The 21,527-nt window shown below is 43.0% G+C and overlaps 1 protein-coding gene across 2 annotated transcripts in view; it reads right to left on the reverse strand.

Moving 5' to 3' along the window:
- The window catches only part of AMD1 (adenosylmethionine decarboxylase 1), a 43,206-nt gene that overhangs the window by 16,877 nt on the left and 4,802 nt on the right, over positions 1 to 21,527 (reverse strand). The window lies entirely within an intron of this gene.

The raw sequence follows: 21,527 nt of genomic DNA on the forward strand, positions 1-21,527 counted from the left end.
TCATTTTTATGATGAAGACTTTATATTAAAAGCTGTAAACCACAAGAAATATCACATCTAACACCTTCAAATTTAGTTTTGGTAAATGTAGTTTACTGCCCCAGTTTGAGTTTACACATCAGCTAGCTGGTTTCCACCAGTTTTATTTTTAAGTCCCCATGGCTTAATTGACACTTCATATGGATTTAAAGCCATCACAACCGCTCCTTCCTCTGGAGAAGTATACACCACACTCGGTTAATTAGTTGCTTCCATACTTTGCTAGAGAAGATTCATAAATCAATTCCCTTACATTTTTGCAGCAGGTACTCTTCAGCTCAGCTAACCACTCATTCCTCCACCATCCAATGGCACTAGTTCCTTGTAATTTGTAGACAATACCCTCTGGCATTAACTGGTAGTCAGGAATCCTTTTCCCACATGCTAATTGACCATGGCAAGTCACAAACTGACAGCTTACCCATCTGTTCAACAAGACAGTTTAGCTACCCAATTGTGGTTTCAAATATTAACACTTTAGACATTCTTGGAGATGAAAGATGAAGAGTATTAATTTGCTTGTGCATTGTAAATAGTATTGACATAATCCTTCCATTCCCATTTTACCAGGAAATAAGACAATAAGTAGCAACATCCAAAACGAGCCTGTAAAAATACCCACAATGTTTTTATGTTATAATTAAGCTATTATAAAAACTTCCATTTATAGTCACAGCAACTGCTTAGCAAACTTGACTAGTTTGGTTAGAGATGGACAACCTGCATTTGAGCTACAGAAGTTTCAGTTAGAGTGCATTTCAACCAATATTCTTCATACAAAGTTCCAGCTACCCTGAGTGTGAACAAGTGCTATAAACTTCTGAAGAACCATGGTCTAGACTAGAGATCAAAAATTACTAGGTGGCTACTAAGAAAAACCAGCCATGTAACCTTGGGCAAGTCATTTAATCTGTGCCTCAGTTCCCTGTTTTCCAGAAGGGGTATATTTCCTTTGTCTCAACTGTATGCTCTTTGGGGAAAGGACTGTTTATATATCTGGACAGAGCCTAGAACAATAGAAGGTAATAAAGGTAATAACTGGAGATATACCAATCTCCTAGAACTGGAAGGGACCTCGAAAGGTCATTAAGTCCAGCCCCCTGCCTTTGCTAGCAGGACCAATTTTTGCCCCAGATCCCTAAGTGGCCCCCTCAAGGATTGAACTCACAACCCTGGGTTTAGCAGGCCAATGCTCAAACCACTGAGCTATCCCTACCCCCAGAACTCTGATCATCAATTCAAATGAGATTAACATCTAGTTTAAGTGACATGATCCGTGATAACTGGCATACAGGAGTAGTATAGAATGTTGTCTAAATCTGTGTGAACAAGCCATTTGCTTTTCTTTTTTTTTTTAAATAAAAACCAATTCTCCCCCCCCCCCCCCATCTTAACACAACAAATCAAGTTTTTTAGTGCCACTTTAAGCAGTTTCACGACATGAACATTAATAAGTTTTATTTAGGTTAGCCTTCTGTGGGGCAGGATTAAAAAAAGTGTAGTCCACATAGGATAACCCACCGGATTATAATGCCCTGGTAATCACAGGATGATGCACTAGGACAGGTTGTCTCTCCACCCCAACACACAAACAGGTTTCAATGAATAAAGTGAAACCTCGGCAATTAAGACCAAAACTTAACTTATACACCATAATGTAGAGAATATTTACTATTAGAACACTATTTTTAAGCTTACGCACACAAAAAAATATACTGGACACTGGTACACATTGCTCATCTCTAAACAAAACATCATACTGAAACTTCAGACTCCCAGAACTTCTCCTACATTTATCTAATGTGTAACTTCCATGGAAGTTAAGATTTCAAATAATGCAAACCACAAAGTGTTAAGATCCATAGCTACTGAAACTCGGTAAAGCTAAACATTTGATAGCTTCATCATGAAAAAGCTATGCATCCATACTTATAAATCTCTTCTATAAGTGATCAGTGTTAACTACAGCCACCACTAAACACCAACTAATTTCTTAATGAATGACAACATATAAAAATGTAACAGGCAAGCCACCACACACCAGTTACTTCACCTGACTGTTTAACATTTAAAACTTGCATTTAATGGCAATAAATTGAGTAATCAGAAGATGGTGCACACTGAAATAAAGCATTGTTTCACAACTATGAAATTAATGCCAACTTCCAGTTTAGCGGTAAAAACCCATTCGTCGACGTATAATGCCGGTTCAAAGTTGAACTCAAATAAGAAGCAGAAAGTGTGCAACTGAAGAAAAATTCATTTGAGAATTAAACCTTTAAAGATTAAAGCAGTAACTTTCAGTTGAACTCAACTCAGCACTAAACACTTCCAGCAACCCATTTTATAGTCTACCAACTATATTACTTCTCAGTCTTCTATAATCAGTTATTTGAAATGAAGGAATCTAAAATGCACAGCAGGTGTTTGTGTTTTTTTAAAAAGTCTAAGGTGATGAAGTATCTATAAAAAAACTAGGAGACTTAATTTAGTTCCTCAACTGAATATATTAATCTGCATCTCCTGTCAGTTACTTATCTAGCTGCCACTCTGTTCACTTTCTGGTCTAGGTGCCCCTTATTACCACGCAAGGGGTCAGGTCTTGTGCCTTTACCTCTCTTGGGTGGATTTCTGCCACTCTCTCACTCTTAGGGCTTGGCTACACTGGAGAGTTGCAGCACTGGTGGAGGCTTTACAGCACTGCAACTTAGTAACTGTCCACACCTGCAAGGCACATCCAGCATGCAACTCCCTGGCTGCAGCGCTGGCTGTACACCTGGTCTGCTTGGGGTATAACGAGTGCAGCACTAGTGATGCAGCGCTGCTCGTCAAGTGTGGCCACACACCAGCACTGTTATTGGCCTCCAGGGTATTAGGAGATATCCCAGAATGCTTTTAACTAAATTACTCTTTGTTTTGTTATGATGCCTCTCTGTTTTGTTGTGAACTCGGGGCTCTGGGAGCTGCTTATCTAAAAAACAAACAGCTCTTGTTTGCTGTGATCAATCTGTAACTGACTGAACAATCAATTGAGATAACCCACTACCTTGCTGTGAACGAGGCAGGCAGGGAGATGAATGTCTATAGCTTAGTGTTTGCTTGAGGAGAGAAACAGCGAGGGGGAGAAAGGGAGTCCGCTGGAGCAGCTGCTTATCTGGTCTGCAGGCTATTTGCAGTTAAGAGTGAATGAGGGGTTGAGGAAATGTTCAGATTTTGCAAGGCAGGGAGCTGACACAGTGTCTGCTCCAAAAATCCACTCTCCCCCCTGCTCCCTGTCACACTCCACCCCACCCCCCTCTTTTCAAAAGCATGTTGCTGCCACTTGAATGCTGGGATAGCTGCCCATAATGCACCACTCCCAACAGCGCTGCAAATGTGGCCACACTGCAGCACTGGTAGCTGTGAGTGTGGCCACACACCAGCACTTTCCCTACACAGCTGTAGGGACACAGCTGTAACTCCCAGCACTGCACATCTGCAAGTGTAGCCAAGCCCTTAGATCTGGTTGCAGTACCCTGTGTAACAGTGCTTACCCAGGTTCTGGCACCTGTAGTTCTTCCCTTAGGGAGTCTCACCAGTTGTGTAGAGTGACAAAACAGCCTTCTTGAAGAGAAAGTTGTTCTGCAATAAGACTAAAGGCATGAGGAAAAAGGGTTTTAACACAAATGTGCTTCATGCATGTCCATTTTACACTAAAGGCTAATCACCACCTGATGGTACCTTAACTTCTGACACCAGTAGGCGCTTGCTTCTTAGGCTAGCAGCACTACAGCAGCACCACTGTAAGCTCTGTCATGTAACCATCACCCAAGTCTGCTTGCTCCATAAGCTTCCCACTACCCAAAACCAACAGTCTTACTTTGAAAGAACTCTAGCAGATTTAAAAATTCCTATGTGCAGAAGACATTTTCTGTCCTGGCACTGCCGCAATCTCTCTCAAATGTTCGTAGAGAAGGGGATTATCTAGGGTCATTCTTCCCTTCCTGCTTATTTTTCCTTACAGACTTCCTATTACACTTAACCAATATATTTATGCAGTAAACATCCCAATCACCAGATCACCATTCAGTATTTGTAAGTTTAAAAAAGCAGCTTCAATTCCATCAGTACTGCTTTAGGGCACATTTAAATTAAACAATTTATTCAGAAAATGCTACTTAATCTATAAAATTATGATGGGTTTCTTGGTTAAACTATATCAAATTAAAATGCACATTTCTGAATATCCTTGTAGCTGCCAAGCACAAATTCTAGGAAGTCCATTACTGTCTGACAGGTAGTTTAGCTGACCCCAACTTCTCTCCCACCTCCCACTTTGCTCTAGACTGCTAACTCTTCACAATTTAAGTTAACAAGCTTTGACAATCCATAAAATTTTGTTTTATGAAATTTTAAAACAATTATTTCTTCGTTAACCTATCTAAAGATACTCCTAAATCTCAGTGCATCTCATAGCAAGTTTTGAGTAGTGTATGCAGGTGGATTTGGTTTAAATCAAACCAATTTAAATTACTAGTCAGGAAGACTCAATTTAATCATTGATTTCTACATAAGAATGCATTCTTGTTGGTTGTTATTAATACATTTCTTCACAACTCAGATAGATGTGTACCTTCTAAAAATGAAACCTACACTATACATTTTTAAAGTGACTGATTTTGAAAACTTTTCAGATTAGTTTTACAGGTATATCAGAAAATGAATGATTGGTTATTTCATTTACCAAAAGGTAATTGAAGCAGATATTTATGAAGTCACTGGAAGGTGAACTTCTCCAATTCAATGGGTTAATCAATATTTGCAGGATTGTCTTGCCATGCTGTATCAGGAGAACATCACCAGACATTTAAATTATTTTATTTAACAAAATGTTATGTATTTTAGATTTTTCTTCAACAGCAAACATTTTAACAAAACAAGAATATGAATTTTTGAATTTAGTTAAATAGTCAAGTTTAAATCAGGTTAGTTTTAACAAAAAATAGTTAAACTAAATATTTTTTAAAACAAATTAAATCGACTGCCAGCCAGGTCAACATGAGAAACTTCAAATATTGGCTTCTGCAGCTAACTCAGTGATCTTCACCTTCATTTTCCTGTTTGTTTATAATCTGGAAAAGAAAAACAAGCTTTCCTGCTTTTTCAGGTCCAAAATGATTTCTCAATTTGGAATGAATTAGTCCAAAGCAAGAAATATTTCTACACCAGCAGAAGAAGCTACTGCTGTTAAAAGTGAAAGTATCACTTCAACAGTCTCTGAATCCAAGTGCTTAAGCGACTTCCACCAGTTCACTGGTGTGACTCTTTAAAATATCAGCAGCAAACATATTTCTTGAATGCGTCTTATTCCCAAACTAGGTCTCTTTACAGCCTGCTGCCATTATAGGTTCTCCCTTCTGAGAATCGTATGGTAGATCTCAAATCAATGAAGGCTACACTCAGAAAGACCAAGATTTCTGAAATATGCGGCTCAAACAGTTTCACTTTTGTTTCTACTGCCAGTACCCCCTTCACATTTATCTCCAGACTACACCTTTACCCCGTTATAACACCACCCGATATAACACGAATTTGGATATAATGGGGGTAAAGCAGTGCTTGGGGGGGCGGGGCTGCACGCTCCAGTGGATCAAATCAAGTTCGATATAACGTGGTTTCACCTATAACGCAGTAAGATTTTTTGGCTCTCAAGGACAGTGTTATATTGAGGTAGAGGTGTACTTTTTGTGCAGATCTATTCCACCCCCAACGATCTTCTATTAATTGAACTTTTTGAAACTTTGCACTTTTAGGGAGTTAAGGGATTGATTCTGTGTACACAAATTTGCAGAGGGACAATAGGGTTGAGGTCTTATTTCTCACCTCTATATATTTATTTATAAACATTTTTCCTGTTAACAAGAATGCTATCTCTGGAGACAAATCCACAGTTTGAGAACTGCAAAACTAAGCATCTCTGATGGTATCTTCTAGACTGAGCACTGAGTCCCATTGGGTAGATAGAAAGATTAACCTAAATCTATACACAAGCCCCTGGAGCCCCAGAAAATTGGGTCCCTAATCCATGAACTATTGGAACTCATTTACAAAACTTTTCTTAAACATTACATGAATATATTCTCATACTATAGAATTAGGTGCAATGTTTTGTTGGGTTCTGTTGTCAAAATAGTTTTCTTCCCAATGATGCAGGCAGTTGGTGATTGAACATTTGCAGCCATTTAATAAAACAGCTCTTCAGAACTGCCAATGTTTTTCAATACAAAATGAATGAGACCCCAGTCCAGCAAGAGTGGGAAGTGTCCATATAGTATGGCTGCCAGTTTCATTGTCCCAACAGGACATGCGAAAGGGGAAAAACTCTGAAGGAGCCATGAACAGAGGCAGTTAAGAGAATTTGAGGGTTGTAGCTGTGCTTGAAGATAGCAAGACTTGGTGAGTGGTGCAGTTGTTTTGTCTGTAGGTTGTTTGACTTTTCTGTCTGCAAGCTGCGTAACTGGGCAGAGTGCCCCCATTTCAACAACTGAAAGATCTGTTTGTTGGTGCCTTGGTAAGGGCTGGGAGGACTGGTCTACGCTACAGAGTTAGGCCAACATAATGCATCTCTTTGCTACCAGATCTCTCCCACCAACATAACTTGCCTGCTACCTTGACTTACTTACTCTAACTCCACAAGAAGTGTAGCAGTTGACATAATTAAGTCAACATAATAGCAGTGTAAATACTGTCTTGCTTACATTGTTTTAACTGGCCTCCAGGAGGTATCCCACAATGCTCTACTGTGATCACTTTGGTCACCATTCTCAACTCTGCTGCCCAGCAGCTAGGGGAAAGAGCCCCTCCCCAGTAAACTTCTGAATTTCCATTTGCGTGGTGAACTTGCCTGCCCAGTGATCATGCCGGTTCCATGCTCCAAACATACTCCTGACTGGAGTATACAGAATTGGTGGATCTCCTGGGTCTGTGGGGAGCAAAGACTGTCCAGACACAGCTCAGATCAAGCCACAGAAATGTGGCTATCTATGAGAACATCTCTCATAGCATGGAGAAGGGCTACCAAAGGGCTCTGCAGCAGCGCCGTGTGAAAGCAAAGGAGCTGCAGCAGGCATAGCAGAAGGCAAGACAGGTGAACAGTCACTCTGGTTCAGCACTGCAGACATGCCACTTTTACAAGGAACTGCATGCTGTTCTTTAATGACCCCACCAAAACCTCCAAGAGCAGCATGGATACCTCTGAGGAGTTAAGAGTCCCAGGCCACTGCAGGCAACACTAAGGACGACAACAATGGGAGACAAGACGAGCAGGGGATCCACTGTATAAGAACAGCCATCTTGAGTCTGACCAAAGGTCCATTATCCCAGTATCCTGTCTTCTGACAGTGGCCAATGCCAGGTGCCCCAGAGCAAATGAGCTGAACAGGTAATCAGGTGATCCATCCCTGGTTGTCCAGTCCCAGCTTCTGGCAAACAGAGGCTAGGGTAGGGACACCATCCCTGCCTATCCTGCCCAATAGCCATGGATGGACCTATCTGCCATGAACTTATCTAGTGCTTTTTTGAACCCTGTTATATAGTCTTCACCTTCACAACATCCTCTGGCAAGGAGTTCCACCAAGTTGACTGTGTTGTGTGAAAAAGTACTTCCTTTTGTTTGTTTTAAACCTGCTGCCTATTAATTTGGTGACCCCTAGTTCTTGCATTATGAGAAGGCATAAATAACGCTTCCTTATTTGCTTTCTCCACACCAGTCATGATTTTATAGACCTCTATCTTATCCCCAGTAATCTCTTTTCCAAGATGAAAAGTCCCAGTCTTAATCTCTCTTCATATGGAAGCCATTCCATATGCATCATTTTTGTTGTCCTTTTCTGAACCTTGTCCAATTCCAATACATCTTTTTTGAGATGGAGCGACCACATCTGCACACAGTATTCCAGATGTGGGCATACCATAGATTTACATAGCGGCAATATGATATTTTCTGGTATTTTGTCATGGAGAGCCAGGAGCTGTTTACAACCCTAGAGAAGTCCAGCCAAGTGCAGAAGAGCAGCACGGCTGAGTGTGATTCCAGGGAAAGAACCTCTGCTGAGTAAGCACTTACCATAAATATTGTGCAGGGGGGTGGGTGGGGGTCACATCTTACGTTTTTGTTTTTTTATTTAAAAAACAGTTGCAGCAGAGTGGCTACCTGCTTCCCAGTGCTTGGACCAGCTAAGCAGAGGGTGCACTGCAAAACATTGTGTACAGAGGGACGTCCTGGGAATCCTCCATAGAGATCTCCAGGAAACTATCATGCAGGTACTCTAATCCATTGTAGAAGGTTTCTGGGGAAGACTGCCTTATTTCTTCCACCATGGTACAACACTTTCACATACCACTCCAGTATTAATTTAGCAAGCATCATCGCAGTACACAGCATAAGGACACTTGCAGCAGCAGCTGTTCCCTTGCAGCACATTACTTTCAGGAGCATATCAGCTAGGGTTATCTATGGGAGACAGTGGTAGTATTCACTTCAATTGCTCGACCCACAAACACTAGCGCCTGTGGGCTCCCTCTTGTTTTTCCATCCCTTCCCCCATGCTTGACACTACATGGCTGTAGTCTGGGTGGCAGGGGTTGGCATTGCCCACACAAACTGTAAGCCTAGGGCAGACATGGTGCAAGGACACAGGTCAAGGGCTGCTCCTGGGCGGCTAACAGTGGCAGGGGAAGAAAAAGAAAATGTTTCAGTGGACATAGGCCATCACATGCACAGACACATACCCCACACCGCCTCAGCTTGTAGTTTGGAAGGGAGAATGCCAGACCCTGACCTCCAGACAATGTTCATGTTTGAAAGAAGGTGGCATGGTCCCTTGGGAACCTACAGTTCTGCTGCAGGTCGTGTCGTCCCCTCCCGGCCCCCCTGCCCACTGCAGATGGTCCAGCTCCCTTGCCCTACTCACCATGGCTAGCGCAGCAAACAAGTTCAATGAACACCTTGTAGAAGTGAAAATGTTCTGTTTTACACTTGCATGGATTCAGGGGAAGAATTTTTATACGGCAAGTTTGCACTGACAATGATCCCTTTGTGCTGTGCCTGTTTTAGAGCTGAAAGTGTAGCCTTTACACTTCCTCCACACCAGCGGAGAGGGTCTCCCAGATAAGAAAGGCAAAAGAGAATGCATGACAACATTTAATGAAAGGAGTACCTTTGGGACAGTGGAAACTGAGCAGAGGGCATGGAGGATTGCTCTTGCAGAAAACATGGACACAGACATTATGAGGAGGAGAAATGCCTGTAAGAATGAGCATGGCACAGAGAAGGTAATGATGGGGATTCTGAAGGAACAAGACATGTTGAGGCATCTGATTGACCTACAGGAGAAACTGCTTGAGGCTTGACTCCCTCTGCAGCCCCTGCAGAACTGCATTCCAACATCGCTGTATTCCCCCCCCCCCCACATTCCAGCAGGTGTGGGGGGGCAAATGCAATATCCCTTCTGCTCAGCCTCAGGCAAAGATGCACAGAATCTCAGCCACACATGCGGATTTTTAAAGAGATGAATGTGTGCCCCCCACCACTGTATTCCCATCTTTCCAAGGTTTAATTCTTTGTCAAATTTTTTTTTTGCATGCGTGCACACACAAACTAAAAGTCTAGGTCTTGAAAATGAAATACTAATTCAAAGTGTGGAGAGGCAGGGGGAAACTGAGGCACAGGGGTGTGAGTACAACCTCAAAGACACGGAGTGATGGGTGGACGCCAGGAGTCCTGGCTCCCATTCCTGCCACACTCTAAGCAGCAGCCCACGCTCACCTCAGCTCTGGGATCGGGGATGATCTCGATCACTATCGCTCCAGCCACGCTGTGACTAACATAGCTGAAGCATCCAATTACCTACCATCACTCCTCATCAACTCCTCGTCTCCGACACTCCCTCCTCCCTCTCCATGTTCCGCTCGCGGGTTTCGGAGTCGGGTGGGTGGAGGAGAGTCGACGGGAGCTCATTTGGGGATCGACATACAGTGATCAAGAGTAGTACGGATCACATCACTCACACCACTCAGCCACAGCCCCCCCCCCCACCCCAACCCAGATGTCAATGCCGGGCCCCCAGCAGCCCCCATTCCACACACACCCCAGCAGTAGCACCACCAATGGAAGGGCCCCCCAATGATGGATGATGGTCTTCCAGCAGTCTTCCAGCAGCAGGTTGTAGTGGTGCTGGTGTGGTGGGGTGGGCAAGGGGTTATTTTTCAGAGCAAGCAACAGGTTTTTTTTTCCATTTAATGTCACATACACACACACAGTCACACACAGGTTCAGACTATTGGTAGGCACAACACAGAAAAGCACCACACATTACTGTGGGTCATTGTAAAAGGTTGTGCTCACCACTGTGGCACCTCCTGCTCGTTTCTTTGGCAATTAGCTCTGTCCATCAGCAGGGCATCCTCCTCTTGTTGTGTCTCACTTTCCATCACTGCTTCTCCACCGTCTCTGGGGACCCACGTTGTCTCAGACTATGGCATCCTCTTCAGGGCATGGCCCTCCGGCTGTGCCCCAACTCCGTTATCTCTCCCTTCCAGATGAACCAGCAGTCCTTCACCTGGCTTCTTGCTGCAGTGGCAAACTGCAGCCCCTAATCCAGCCCCTTGCTCGGGGCAAACTACAGTCCTTTGGCTGGCCACTTCCCTTGGCGGTCAGTGTGGCAAAGGGGGAGCAGGGGCCGCTACTCTGGGCCCCAACCCAGGGACCCTATAGCATGTGCTCACTGCCTCTCCTTCTCTGCTGCTACCTGCTTTACCTGGGCCACTTCCCCATAGCCCCAGCACTTACTTGGCCCATGTATCAAGGCCACAGTCTGGGAGCCAGACAGGATGGAGCTCTGCTTGCTCCCCTAACCCTGCCCAGCACTGCTCTGCCCCAGGTACTTCTCTCTACACGCAGCCAGCCCTTCTCCCTCAAGCTCTAGGGACACTCTTCCCTGCAGCTCTTCTTACAGGACTCAGCCTGGCTGCTTCTAAGCCTTCCTCTGGTTGGCTGGGTTTTGCACAGCTGCTCCAAGGGCTGCTATTAACCCTTTGCCAGACAATGAGGCGCACTGCCCTGTCAGTCATTAATAGAATGGGTTTTCAAAGTTTGAGGTTCGCTGACATGAAGCAGTGTCTCTTCAAATGGCCAAAGGCACATTCAACCATTCTGCACTTGCTGAGCCTATTGTTTAACCGCTCATTGCTGCAGTCCAGATATCTGGTGTACGGCTTCATGAACAATGGGAGTAAGGGGTAGGCTGGATCTCCCAGGATCACTATTGGCATTTCAACATCAATGGTTATTTTGCAGTCTGGAAAACAAGTCCTTGCTTACAGCTTTCTGAGTAGACCCGTGGTTCTTAAAGAGGCATGCGTCAGACATCTTCCTGGACAATCCCACGCTGTCAGTAAAACCTCCTTAGTGATCCACCAGCACCTGCACCACCACAGAAAAGTATCCTTTGCTCTTTATGTACTCTGTGGCAATGGTGGTCTGGTGCCAATATGGATATGCATGCTATCACTCCACTGCAGTTGGAGAACCCCACTGCAGCAAAACCATCCAGTATCTCCTGCACATTGCCCAGAGTGACAACCCTTCTTAGGAAAAGACTATTAACGGCTCTGCATACTTGGATCACAGCAACCTGCACAGTGGATTTCCCAACTACAAATCGATTCCCCACTCACCAGTAGCAATCTGGCATTACAAGCTTCCCCACAGCAATCGCCACTTGCTTTTCCCCACTATCAGAGCACGTCTCATTTTAGTGTTGCTGCACTGCAGGGCTGGGGAGGGCTCAGCACACAGTTCCTGGAAAGTGGCCTTGTGTATAAAAGTTCTGCAGCCACTGATCATCCCATACTTGCATAACGATGCAATCCCACCAATCAGCTTGTTTCTCAGGAGCAGAATTGGCACACCACTGTGTTCAGCTGCTGCACAACTGCCAACAACCAGGAATTGTTTTGTTCCATGGCTTCCAGCAAGGCTACCTGAAGGACATTGCAATGTTCCATGCAGCAGCTCCTCTCTGAAAATACCACCAGATAAGATGCAGTTTTTATAATGCTCACAATAATAGTGCACAGCTGGATCCAATATTTCACTAGAGATGGTATATGCGCAGTTATGCCAGCCTTTTGGAAAAAAGCACAAAATATTATGGATTGCAGATAAAATCAGGGGAGGGAGAAAAGTGTATCACGGGATGTTGAAGCCATGTTCCCAGTCACCCGTTTGCAAGCCCTTCCCAAACCCCCCTGCAGCTATGCATGCAAGCACTGCTAGTGAGGATGCACTCCACCGACACAAGGACCGCGGCGTGGACATGCACAAACAACTTAATTACTCCGGTGCCTGTATGTCAACTTAAGTTTGTAGACATGCCCTGAGACTGAAATGTGGAGTGTTGATCAGACCCACTGTCTGAAGTCTGAGTTAACTGCTGCCTGGTGGTGAGGGGCAGAGCTGAAATGAGCTAAGCAGGGTGACTTGGTATAAAAAGTCAGTTCCCAGGCAAATTGCAGAGCCGTAAATAGAGGCCCCACTCAGATTTCAAGATGACCAGCAACAGAACAGTTGTGCCGACTTGCCACAGATGTGCCATGTTTTCTTTCCTCAAGTCAGAAGTGACTTCCTGCGCATGAAATGCAAGTTGATAGCTGTGGTGGAGGACGATTCTTAGATTAAGGGGCAAGTAGAGATGCTGAGGAGTTCCTAGACAGCCAGGTACAAGAAACATCAGGTTCAAGAACAAAAGGAGCTGGCCACCAAAGACTCAGAGAAAGAGGAAGTCAGGGGAGACCTGACAGTGTGTAAGCATGAGAAGAGGTCACAGCAGTGCTCTGGACAGATGAAGATGGGCAGGCTGTGGCTACCAGAGAAAAGAGGACCAGGAGGAATTCCACACAGCTAGCTGTTTCCAATCAATACCAGGTCCTCAACATGAAAACTGTTGAAGATCTCAAGAACCAGCTGGTCCAAGGGAACGTACAGGACACCATCTAACCCTGAAGATGGTAGCTCAACTCAACCTGTAAGAAAAAAAACAAGCTTGCCTACGAAAAGTTCTCCAACTGTCTAAAGATGACAGACTATTCTTGTTGGGGATTCAATACTTGGAAGAATTGAAAAAACATTCTGCAAGGCACAAGACAACAGGATGGTATGCTGCCTTTCCAGAGCCAACACATGAGACATCATTAACAATGAATAGGATTCTCAAGTTAATGGGCAAGGATCTATTCATGATGGTTCATATCATGAATGACACTGCACTGTGGGATATCACAGATCAGACAAGACTTCAGGGTACTTGGAAGGGTGTTGAAGGAGAAGAACTTCCAAGTGATCACAGTTTCTTCCTGTCCTGTGAGCAAAGGAAGACATGGCAGAAGACTTTGGAAGTGAAGTACCAGCTAGGTAAATGGTGTGGACATTTGCTACTGTGGAACACCAACCACCTTCTATGGTAAAAGGAGATTGCATAGTTTAGATGACCTCCATCTCAGCAGAAAGGGAACCAATCTCCTAAGAGCCAAGCTGGCCAGAGTAGTCAGGAGGGCACTAAACTAACAACAAAACGAGTGTAAAAAGAGGGAAGATACAAGCACTAATTTAGCATGCGCACACACACACAATATCAAGGAACCAAAGGACATGAAGAAATTCTTCATTTGCCTATACACCAATAGCAAGAGCATGGGCAACAAGAGGAATTGGAACTGCTCATTTAGGAACAAATTCAACCTAGTTGGTATTACTAAGACCTGAAGGGGAATGATCTCCATGACTGGATTATTGAAATCAATGGTTGTAACCTATTTAGAAAGGATCAAGTGGGCAAAAATGGGAATGGGAGTGGCACTCAGTCAAAAAATGTTTTGGGAGCCACTGATAACTTTGAAGAAAAAGATTCTGAAAGCTTGTGGATCAACATCCTAACAGATACAGTACAAGATGTGTATTAGTTGGCATCTGCTACAGACCACCAAATCATACCAGGGAAAAGGATGACAGGCTTCTTACACAATTACCTATCATGTGTAGGAAAAAAAATCTGTTATCATGGAGGACTTCAAAATATATGCTAGAGATACCATGCTCCAGTACTAAAACACCCACAGAATTTTTAAGTATTATAGATGACAATTTCCTAACTCAAAAAATGTTGCCCCCAACACAGGGGAAATTCTACACTAGACCTCATCTGATGGATAAAGAGGAACTAATCACACAACTAAGAGCAGCAAAGAGTCCTGTGGCACCTTATAGACTAACAGACGTACTGGAGCATGAGCTTTCGTGGGTGAATACCCACTTTGTCGTATTCACCCATGAAAGCTCATGCTCCAATACGTCTGTTAGTCTAAGGTGCCACAGGACTCTTTGCTGCTTTTACAGATCCAGACTAACACAGCTATCCCTCTGGTACTTGACAACTAAGAGCTAACTGTAGTTTAGTTAAAAGTGATCATAACTTAAATCACATTTATAAAGTACAAACAGAATGAAGTCCAAACCAGTAAAATATATATGGTTCTTGAAAATGTCAGTTTCACAAAACTGAAAACAACTGAGCCAAATTAGCTGGAACAATTTAATAGGAAAAATGTGAATGATAATTGCTAATTGTTCAAGGACTTTACTAGAGGTCCAAAAAGCCACACTCAAGGAAGACTATATTGGTTAAAAATAACCTAGTTTAGAAGGGAAGGGAAGTGACCTATAAAACTAAAAATATAAAATAAATGGAAGAAGGGGAAGACAGCATAAATATAAATCAGAAAATAGGAATTATTAGCAAATTGATCAGATAACCAAAGGGACAAGGAAAAGTCTATGGCCAGAGTTAAGGATAATAAAGAGTTTAAAAGTAAAACAAAGAATCCTAACAGCATTGGTCCATTACTAAATGGAAATGGCACAATTATCAATACTGAAAAGTCGGAAGTGTTCAGTAAATTTGTTTTGTATTTGGGAAAAACATGCTAGTAGAATGAAAGCATTGGCATGACTGTCATCTCTGGAGGATGTTAAACAGCAGCTACTAAAGTTAAAAATGTTTAAGTCAGTAGGTCCAGATAACTTGCATCCAACAGTTTTAAAAAAGCTGGCTGAGGAACTTGCTGGACCATAATGTTTATTTTCAACAGGTCTTGGAACACTGGGGAAGTTCCAGAGATTGCAAAAAAGGTAACATTGTGCCATTATTTAAGAAGGGTAAAGGAAATGACCCAGGTAATTATAGGCCTGTCAGTTTAACACTGATCCCAGGTAAGATAATGGAATGACTTATACTAGACTTGATTAATAATGAATTAAAGGAGGGTAATATAAGTAATGCCAATCAACTTGGGTTTATGGAAGTGGATTCTTTCTAACTTGACTTTTTTTTGAGAATACAAGTTTGGTTAATAAAAGTTATAGTGTTGATATAATAAACTGAAACTTTTGTAAGGCATTTTACCTGGTATTACATGACATTTTGATTAAAAACTAGAATGATAAAATTAACAGGGCACACATTAAAAGCTGGCAAATTGATAGGTCTCAAAACAGTTAGAAATGGGGAATCAGCATTTAGAGGGCATTTCTAGAGGGGTCCCACTGGGATCGGTTCTTGGTCCTACGCTATTTAACATTTTGATCAGTGACCTGGAAGAAAACCAAAATCCTTGAAAGTTTGCAGACAACAAATGTTAGGGGAGTGGTAAATAAGGAAAGAGGACAGGTCACTGATACAGAGCAAGCCAGATTGGTTGGCCTCAAGCAAACTATGTTTTAATATGGCTAAATAGATACACATCTAGGAACAAAGAATGTAGGCCATATTTAAAAGATGGGGGACTCTATCCTGGGAAGCAGTGACTCTGAAAAACATTTAGGGGTCATGGAGAAGAATGAGCTGAACATGAGCTCCCAATGAGAGACTGTTGCCAAAAGGGCTAATGCAAACCTTGGATCCATGAACACGGGAATCTCAGAACAGAGAGATTATTTTACCTCTATATTTGGTACTGGTGTGACCACTCCTGGAATACTGTATCCAGTTCTGGTGTCTTTAATTTAAGGACGTTGATAAACTGGAGATAGTTCAGAGAAGAGGCATGAGGATGATTAAAGGATCAGAAAACATGGCATAGACTGAGCTCCTTGCAGCTATCACTATATCTTAAAGAGAAGATTAAGGGGTGACTTGGTTACAGTCTATAAGTACCTATAAGGACAAAAAATATTTGATAATGGGATCTTCAACCTAGCAAAGACATGACAAAATTCAATGACTGGAAGTTGAAGCTAGACAAATTCAGACTGGAAATAAAGCACCTATTTTTAACAGTGAGAATAATTAACCATTTAACAATTTACCAAGGGTCATGGTAGATTCTCCATCTCTGAATGTTTTCCTAAGAGATATGCTCTAGAAATTATTTTGGGGAAGATCTAGTCTGATCTCCTGTACAATCCAGGCCATAGATGATCACAGTGGTCCCTTCTCGCCTTGAAATCTATGAAACACTCATATTTGGGCAGGATTGGTATTTGCACTGATTGTGCCTGAGCAACACAGCAGCCTTGTGACTAGAATCAAGTCTATTGTACCACAAAAGCCATTTGGACTTGACATTCAATTCACCAGAAAGCTTTGGCAGCAAAGCAATGCCAGCAGAACTGACAAAGGTACTTGATAAGGCTTTGAAGTTTACAACTTTCACTAGGTAAATGCATGCCTCTTCTACTTTATGAAAAGAAATGGGCACTCAGAAGCAGCTCTTCTTCCACACTGGTACTTGCTGACTTTCACAAGGAAAGTTCTGAATGGTGTTTTTAAACTCAAAGAAACAAGGATTTTTCCTTGCTGAATGTAGCTCAGCCCTTGCAGAATACTTATCAGTAAAGTACTACTTTATTCTGAAAGTTAACCTGCAGGTGCAGAATATTGCATGGGTTCTCAGCCTGTGATTACAAACAGGAGTTTGAGTTGTGACCACCAAGGCATTTCTATATCGCTAACTGGGAAGGAGAAGGAGTCCAGGTATGGCAAAGGTTCAGAATGACCACACTAAGGGCTTGTCTATGCCAGAGTCTTTTGCACTAATGTAACTATAGCTACACCAATATAAACCCCCCACTACTATACTGATGCAGTATAAAAGTGATTTGCACCAATACAGATCAATTTGGAGGTAAGACACTGCCGTAGGTTGCTTTTTATTTAAATTATTGTAACAAATTTATCGTAGGGAACAACAATGTGCAGAAGTCTCTGGTGTAGACAGACCCTATGATGAATCATCTCCAGAAGACAAGTTTAAGACAATGTTTCTCAGAGCTTCATTCAACTTTGTTTGATTAACTCAACTAGGCAACTGATTTTTGCTGATCCTAAGGTAGCAACTTAAGATGGATTTCACTCCATTTCATACTCCACCACAAGATTTTGTTTATTACAGGATACTCAAATACCAGATCACTTGTATAAAGATATCCCTGCCCCTTCCAAAAGTATCTTCTGCCCATCCAGAACTATGTCTTAACTAGTTCACTAGCAGGTTAAGCATGGTTCACTGGGAGAGTTCATATAGAAATGACCAGGGCAGTCAGGCTGTATTGCTTTGCATTAATTGCCTGTCAGATTATTATGCTCAGCAATCAGAAAGCAGGAACATGGAGGCTGGCTAAATGAACAGTGTCAGCAGTCTGATAATAGGGACATTCATAGCCAGACATTTAAAATCCAAGGTGAAATGCTGTAATGCAGACCAGCTATCAATAGGTAATTAAACTATTTTCCAGAATAATGCTCCATTTACAATTATATTTTTCAATGTGTAAAAGCTAAAGGGACATCAGCTTAGAACTACCTGTCTATCGTTTTCCTACTTGATTAAAAGTAATTACAGAGTTTTTTTTAATGCAGCAACAGGTGAGATTTTTAATGTGAAATAAAGGAAAACTCAAATTGTCAGGAGGCTTAGGAAGCCCAGAACATGAAGCTACTTTTAACTTATTTTAAACTGACTAGATTTCAAATTGCATGCCCCTTTGAATTGTTTGTTCTATATTTTACCCAATGTTTAAAAGTCATCTTAATCTTAAGTACATGTTCAGGAAAAAACTAAAAAGAAGTCGTCTTAGTTGATGCACCAAGATGGTGGTGTGAAAAGTGGCTGTTTTTCTCTGAGTCAAACAAATGTGAGTAACATCTGAAACAGAATGATGGATTTATAAATAGTAAAAATTCAGACTCTTCTGATTTTTTGAAAGAAGAAATGTTTGCATGGAAGCGCGTTTTGATCTTAAGTTGCTTAACTATTTGAATAAATGCTATTTCAAGACTGTGCTCCTTTGTGGCCTAATAAATGAATATTGCTACTATAAAAGCTAGTTGTATAGAATATTACAGACCAGTCATAGTTAAATACAAACAGTACTTAAGATTCTACCTGTCCTAAGTAGTATGGACCTGTGCACAATGTAGTTAGTGTCTTATTGCTTCAACTATGGGTTACTAATAACCTTAAGATTTACCAGTGGTGTCAGATTTTTATTCTAAACCCGCAACTATTAACTGTGAGGGCCCATTCTGGAATTCCCACTCATGCGAGTTGTCTATTCATGCACAAGTACACCTCTACCTCGATATAATGCTGTCCTCGGGAGCCAAAAAATCTTACCGCATTATAGGTGAAACCGCATTCTATCAAACTTGCTTTGATCCACCAGAGTGCGCAGCCCCACCCCCCAGAGCACTGCTTTACCATGTTATAGCTGAATTCATGTTATACCGGGGTAGAGGTGTAGTTCCACTGAAGTCGAGGAGACAACTTTCATGAGTTATCACATTCAGACCTCCATGCCCAGGAGAAACAGCATACCTATAACAAAACTGGATCCCTGTAGTTGTTCCCCTATTTCATATGCAACTTGATGACAGGGTGGACTGATTTAAATCAAAATTATTTAAATTACCAATTTTAATCATGATTTCAAACAGCAAGCAAGAAACCTTGATTTAAATAAATTTTAGTTGCGTTTTACATTTGTACCTCAGTTATTTTTCTAAAGAAAGGTTGATTCTCACCATTTGGTAATCTTTAAAACAGGTAAAAGCAACAAACAGTCCTGTGGCACCGTTCTGGGTGGGCAAACTTTTTGGCCCAAGGGCCACATTGGGGTTGCAAAACAGTATGGAGGGCCAGGTAGGGAAGACTGTGCCCCCTCCCAAACAGCCTGCCCCCCACCCCTTATCCACCCCCTCCCACTTCCTGCCCCCTGACTGCCCCCCTAAGAACCTCCAAACCCATCCAACCCCTCTGCTCCTTGTCCCCAACCAACCCCCTCCATCCACCCTCCACCCCCTTCCAGGACCCCTGCCCCTGACCGCCCCCTTCCAGGACCCTACCCCTTATTCATCTTCCCCCCCTCCCCCCAGCCCCTTTCGGAATGTGGCCCTGCAAACATGGGCGGAGGACTCAACAGGAGCAGGGGCAGCCGCACAGCCAGAGAGAAGCGGCTGTTTCCCCTTCAAAGGGCCGCTTCTCTCTGGCTGGCTGCGTGGCCTCCCAGGGCTCCCCCCGAGTCCTCCGCCTGCGTTCCCTGCGCTCCCGCTATCTGCACCGCCCGCCTGCATATGATTTCAGTGCAGCCAGTGTTGAGTTGCCCGAGTGCCTGGCCCTGGGTCCCCCTGTTGTTGGGGGGCCTTTGCCAGGGCACCCTGTGTTCACTTGTAAATCTGCCCCTGCACCGCGCCGCCCAGCCCCGGAGGCAGCCAGGATGCCGCGCTGCCAGCACAGCAAGCTGAGGCTGCGGGGGAGGAAGGACAGCCGGGGAGGGGCCGGGGCCAGCTGGGAGCTCAGGGGCTGGGCAGGATGGCCCCGCAGGCCAGATGTGGCTCGAGGTCCGTAATTTGCCCACCTCTGCCCTATCCACACCCCCGCCCTCTGACCACCACCCCGAACTCCTCTGACCTCTATCCAACCCCCCGTCCCCTGCCCCCTTACCACACTGCCTGGAGCACCGCTGGCTGGCGGCGCTACAGCCACGCAGCCGCCGCCACCGTGCAGCACAGAGACTGGGTCAGACCGGGCTCCGCAGCTCGCTGCCCCAGGAGTTCGCAGCCCCGCCGCCCAGAGCATTGCGCCAGCGGCGGAGCGAGCGAGCTGAGGCTGCGGGGGATGGGGGATAGCAAGGGAGGGGCCAAGGGTGAGCCTCCTGGGTCAGGAGCTCAGGGGCCGGGCAGGCCAGTCCCGCGGGCCGGATGTGGCCCGCGGGCCGTAGTTTGCCCACCCCTGTTATAGACTATAGGACTCTTTGCTGCTTTTACAGATCGAGACTAACAGCTACCCCTCTGATGCAGATAAACCTGTTTTAAAGTAACTAAATACAGCCTTTACACTAAACTTGACACATCTTGCTAACCAGGAGGATGCACTGTATCTACACATGTATTTAGACAATTATATAACAATTTACCTTTATTCATAGTCTTAATTTTTACCTTTTATACTGTTAGAAAAATGGTAAATGACTTACTAGATTTTTTTGTGATTTGTAAAAATTTTATTCGGATGGACATTCAAATTTGATTGAAATACACAAAAACAGCATTTACTTTAAAGAAAACTACTTTAAATGTGCTGGATACATTTAAAAGTTTATCAAAATATGTTTTGCCTTTAAAACCGATGTATTAAAGTATTATCTGAACTTAATGTTTCTGGTCACCATGTCCTTCAAGATTTTACAATTAGTACATCTCATCCCCTCAAACCTGGTTTTTATTCCTAGATTGGAAAATAAAAACAATCCTTCCAGCTTTATCACTCAAATGATTTCTTAACTATGAACGAACTAGTAATTGAACCAAACTGAACAAACTGAAAAGAAAATATTCCCTGAACACCTGCAGAAGGGGCAGCTTCTCTGCTGTCAAAAGCTGGTTCAGCATTTAAACTCTGGTTCCAGATGCTTAGCCAACAACTTCCATCAGCAGTTCAGTGGTATAACTTTAAAACATCAGCTACAAACATGTACTGCTTAATCATTTAAATTAAACACAAAAATAGATCATAGTAAGTTTAGGCCTTAAACAACTGCCAATTTCAAATTAAATTTGAAATGTGGATTAAAAAAATATAAACTCATTTGGTGTAAACTGCGCTGTTTTTAGCCATTACATATTTCAGGTTCAAACTGTTTCATATACTGATTCAGAACTTACATTCGTTAATAGAAGAAATTATGTAAATCAGTTATGTTTGCCTGGTAGTTCAAAGGGTACCTTAGTACATACTTTATGTTCCTTACACATTACCAGAATTTAAGTTCAGGCTACATCTGTAGAAGAGTACAAGAGCATTCTATGGCCAACAATTTAAATCTAGAAGCAAAGATTCACTCAATTCCTCAAGCTGAATGAAGTCCATCCAAAGCATTAAATGGCAGCTAAGTAATT

The sequence above is a fragment of the Mauremys reevesii genome, linkage group 3, assembly GCF_016161935.1.
Source record: "Mauremys reevesii isolate NIE-2019 linkage group 3, ASM1616193v1, whole genome shotgun sequence".
NCBI classification, from domain to species: domain Eukaryota; kingdom Metazoa; phylum Chordata; order Testudines; family Geoemydidae; genus Mauremys; species Mauremys reevesii.